Source organism: Dipodomys spectabilis, unplaced genomic scaffold (assembly GCF_019054845.1).
Source record: "Dipodomys spectabilis isolate Male_0828 unplaced genomic scaffold, ASM1905484v1 ptg000105l, whole genome shotgun sequence".
NCBI classification, from domain to species: domain Eukaryota; kingdom Metazoa; phylum Chordata; class Mammalia; order Rodentia; family Heteromyidae; genus Dipodomys; species Dipodomys spectabilis.
Genome location: NW_024870782.1, coordinates 886,620 through 892,214, shown reverse-complemented (window position 1 = coordinate 892,214; position 5,595 = coordinate 886,620).

Below are 5,595 nucleotides of genomic sequence, written 5' to 3'. Positions count from 1 at the left end.
CATGGTGTGCTCGCTGGATTCCGGGGCCTCTGGGATGCCTATCTTCTCAAAGATCTCTGGCCAGCGGCTGACCGATAGGTGGCACTCAATTCCCCACTCAGGAGTGAATGAGGTTGCCATGAGCTGAAGGCCAGGCTCAAGCGGTCTACTCTCCTACACCTGGGGCCAGCCAGGATGGCCCACCACATCTGGCCCCCAAATTTCATGTTGCAGATAAAGGATCCTCGAGGCATCTTTGGTTTCTGATTCTCCCAGAGTCCAGTGCAGGGGCTGAGAATTCTCTCTACTCACAGCTGGCTGCCTAGAGATGGTGAGGTCACAACCTCTGCTCCCCATGACATCCTCAATGTTATGTATAGGTCATGGAACCCCTACCAAGAAGACCACCAAGACTCTACAGCTGTTTTATTTAAATGGGCTGCAGCTCGGGCCACATCCTACACTCTGACACAGCAGAGCCCAAGAAGAGAGCCCCGCGCTAAGGATTTACAGGACTTATGAAGGCACACAACCAGGTGCTTTAGTACCACGTGTTGCTCTGCTCTGAAACAAGCAACAAATTGTGACTGCCTCAAGTATTTAAGCCTTCACTCAACTGTGGTGGTCACACTAGAGAGAGTCAGAGGAGAATCAACAGCTGCTGCATAAAAGCAATCAAGGCACGACGTTCATAGCAGGAGACCATCTGGCTTGAGAACTCTGCTTGTAATACTTTGATTGTCATTGATTGTTGGCTGAAATGGTTCATCTAATTTGACCCATAATCCCAGGTGTTAGTGGAAATTGCCAGCTTCAAGCAAAAAGCCCTGGAAAAGGTAGCATTTTAGTTGTGCCAATCAAACTTGAAGGGTTCCAAAGTTAGTGGACCTCTTTTCTTTTGAGACAGCCTACATCAGGTTACAGAAACTGGCAGTCAGCAAGCCCTAGCTAACTGCCATGGCCTGATACCAAGCAGGCTCCAACAGGGGAATGCACTTCCCTACCACTGCCCAGCTGGAAATAGCACAGGCAGGACATAGATTAGAGTCTGCAGGATTGCAGGGAGGACTTCCCACCAGTGCACTCCCCTGGGAGGTAATACACACAACCAGTGGGATCCCATAGCCCACTGCCCAGATGCCAATGGACACCGTCAATGCCCTGGGTAAGGTTGCCCTCTCATCCTCAGTAGTGGTGAACCATCTGCAATGTCACACCGTTCACCACTTCCTAGACCCTCCTAGCTTCACAGCCCCTGCCATACTCAACCCCCTCCATCTTGTTCCCTAATTACATTTGGCAGACACATTCCCAACCTTTGAATTAGCTCCAACTATACAAATGAGAGCACAGTGTCCTGCTGGAAGAGTGTGGCTGTGGTCACACTAGGCTCACAAGCCTTCAGGATTAAGAAAGAAGGTGTCAACTTTGGTGTGTGGTTCACACAGGCCTCCTAGGGGAGACCCACGCAGGCCCAGCAGCTACTGTGGGCTATAGGAAAGGGGGAAGAGAGAGGTGGGAAGGAATGTCTACAGAAATATTCCCCAAAGCAGCCATGAAACAGTGATGGTGAAAACAAAAATTATGGTTGGTCTCATACTTGGCATTGCTGAAAAAAAGAACAACAAATACAAACACACACACACGCACACACAAATCCAGAACAGTGACTGTAGACTCATCCATGCAGCACCTGCAATTTGCCAACTGATCACTCACCTGAGCACAGTCAGGCTCTCTCTCTCTCTCTCTCTCTCTCTCTCTCTCTCTCTCTCTCTCTCTCTCTCTCTCTCTCTGTCTCTGTCTCTCTTTCAAGCACACACACACACACACACACACACACACACATAGACTCAGAGTAGTGCCCCTCTTGAGTTTGTTGGTTCCTCCTCTGGGACAATGTACAAGCTGGAGCACGGGAGTTCCCTTGTCAGAACCAGGGGCTCGACCCAAGGAAGCACCGCTCTAATAATGCTGAACCACCCTGCCTCTCCCTTTCTCCAGGGCCAGACACTTTCCCTTGGGAATAACCAGCCATGACTCCCCATTCACCAAAACCCTAGGCCAGGACTCTGGGCGAAGGAGTCCTGAGACAGGTGGCTCTTCAGAGCCTGGACTGAAAACAAGCAGGAGGTCATGGTGTACCCAGAGAAGTGTCTGACCTGGGGTGGGGGCAGTGTTGGGGAAATGGATGATATCCTAAAGGCTACATACATGGATGAACTTCCTACTCCAGCCTAGATGCTTCTGGGTGATTGGTGGATTTTGGGGATGATGAGGAAACCAGATGGGCCTGGAGCACCAGCAGATGGTGGCAGAGCTTGGAAATGTGATCACTCTGTGAGTGCTGTTGACAGCTGGAATGGGGGGGGAACAGCAGTGTGTACCTGTGTTGGAGGGGCGTGTTCTTCCCAGACATTCACCTTCTATTTCACCCGTAGTACACTCATGTCCCTAGTGGGCTCTTCTGGAACTCTCCTCAGGGGAAAGGGTAAGCGAGCACAAAAGACAAGGGTTCCCACAGAATGGAGGGCTATGTTCTGCATCCAACACCCCCCCACCCCCAGAAAAAAGGAAAACTCACAAGAAGGCAGGTGTTGAGGTGCTGCTCCCCAACTCTGACTAAAGCCACCAGGTTCCCCTAGGGAGAGAAAGGGTGCAGATGCATGGCTCTGTGGCTCCCACTGCTCTAGGCCAGGGGCTCAGTAGCGCTCCCTGTTCACCCATCCCTGCATCTGCCTTTTTCCTGGGACACTGGCCACTAAGGATGGGTATGGGATTCCAGAATCAACATCCACTCTCCCATCCCCCACTCCTGGGGCACATTTGTGGCAGAGTCAGGGCTGGCCTGCCTGGTGCTGGGGAGGCACGTTTGGGACACAAGAAGGGAGGCAGGAGTCACGGGTCTGGGTCCGTGGGGGGTGTAGGGTAGGGGGAGGTCGTGAGGTGCAGACCCGCGGGGCTTCCACTGAGGACCAGGACCGGGTCAGGGCTGCAACGAGAACAGGGGTGCACCATCGCTGGATGACTCCAAGAGGCACCACGGGTCCAAGCTAGCATCAACCTGTTTCAAACAAGGTGCCACAGGTAGGACAGGAGAAGGGGCTGGGGCAGGGGCGAGCAGGTGGCAGGGCTGAGCTCACCCCCTCCACAGCTGAGCTCCTGGTGCAGGGGCCTTGGACTCAGGGCCTACCTGGCCTCTGAGCCTCCCTGGGGCTGTGAGAGGGATGTGCCTGCTGTGCTGGCTTTGTGTCCTCTGTGCTCCAGACCTGTGATCCTACAGCAGTGGAGGCCAGTCATGGATGCTGCCACCCCTGGTGCATGTGCCTTCTCTTCTCTGCTCTCTCTCTCTCTGCCCCCACTTCTCACCCAGGCTTCCCAGCCCCTGCTGCACAAGTATGCCAGTTCCCCTGTGCCCCTCTCTGCAGCAACTATGTGCCCCTTCAGCCACGCCTTGTCCTCCCCTCAGTCACACTACTTCCCCACCTCGGCCATGCTCCTGCCCCTGGCTTTGTGCTGCTCTGACTCTTCCTTAAGGCTACCAGGCCATGGCAGAAGCAGCCTCACCTCAGCTCAGGGCTTCCCCCCAACCCAGGCAGCTGTCTGGGGGAATTGAAGATCCCCTCAGCCCAACCACTGGGGGAGACTCTTCTCCATCCACCCTACAAACCAAGCAGGAGCAAGGTAACGCTCTGAGTTTGTGTGTGTGTGTGTGTGTGTGTGTGTGTGTGTGTGTGTGTGTGTGTGTGTGTGTGTGTGTGTGATTGTCTTCTCAAGGACTCAGAACATTGAATCTTTTGGGATGACAGCACACAGCACACTTATAAAAATGGAAAGGCTTGCAAAAAATTATATTAAGTGAAGTAAGCCAAGCCCAAAGAAACATAGGTCCCTAGGTTTCTCTTCTTTGCAATATCTAGTATATGTATGAGTCAAGCAGAAAAGGTCAGATAATGTGATGTTAGGAAAATGAAACCTTAGATATGTATTTAAATGTTTTCTTTCTTTCATGCATTTGCTTCTAACTCATTTATAAGATTTTTTCTTTATTGCTTTGTATGTCCCTCCCCCAAAGCATATCCCTTGCTTCTAATATATTTGATGTTGGTATAATTTGTGGAGGAAATGGGGAAAAACAAGTCGTTTAAGGATACAGGTGGACCCGTTGCAACTATGAGAAGTACATGTTGTCATGTGGAAAACGAACTTTACAACTTTGGTGCCGGGGTGGGGGGGTGGGAGGGAATTGGGTGGGGGAACAGGGGAGGCTGGGAAGGGATGTGAAGGGTAAACAAAGGAGGAGGCTGCAATAATTGATAAGAAATGTACTCATTATCTTGCCCATGTAATTGTAACCCCTCTGTACAGTATGTTCACAAAAAATTAAAATTAAAATAAAAAAAAGCAATAAGAACCCTGTGTAATGGATTCAGCACAATGTGCCTTTTGAAGGACTCAGCACATAGATACTTTTGGAATCCTCATGGTAATTTAATTACCAATAAGATTAGACATGCCATTTTGACATCACTAAACTTAAATATCATAATATTATGGCATTATATATCATAGTGACATTAGAGACATATTGTGAATTCCTATTCTGTGATTTCATTCTATTACAAGCTAGCAATATTGGTGGATATCAGAAATCTATTGTGACCTCAAAGCCATTAGGACATGAAAATTACTTTGTGACATCACAATGCCATTGTGATATCATTAACCTGTTCTGACATCACAAACCTGTCCATTGTTACCTCATCACCAATGTGACATCACAAAGCCATTGTGATATCACATTGCTATTGTGACATTAAAATCACCTTGATACCTCCCAAACCCATTATGACATCTTTAGCACCTTTGAAAAAACAGATGGCCTTTGTGACATCACAGTCCCTTTGTGGATCCATATCCTCATTGTGAAATATCAATTGAGATCAGATATGCCATTGTAATATCACAAAGCATTTACAATATAATCATTGGTGATGTCAATCACATTGTCATTATGACATCACAAATCTGTAATGACATCATACCAATATGACACCACATTGTCATTGTGACAACATATGTACATTATGAAGGCCTATTATGTGATTTCGTTGTATGTCAAATTGGGTTCCTATCAAACACATTTGGACTTCATAACCATTGTAATATGACAATCCCTTTGTGATATAAGATTGCCATTGTGATGTCTCTAAACTGTGACAACTCAAACATGTACTGTCCTCATAAGTTTTGTGACATGTTGCCACTGTGTTATGCCCATTGAGAGCTCAATCTATTTTCAATCTCATATTATTTCAGGTATGACATTAAATATTAGAAATATACTGTGATATTATGAATATTGTGACATCACACTGCTAGACGTAATGACCATTGTGTCACATTGTCACATCACAAATCTGTTCTGACTTCATCACATTTGGGCCAACAAATGACTTTGGAATCCTCACAATCCCATTCTAAACTCATATACTCATTATGAGTTAATGACAATTGAGGTCTGAAATGCCATTGTCACATCACCAAACTACTGCGACATCACAAAACTATTTTGAACTCATCACTTTCATGGCATCACTAACTAATTGTGATATA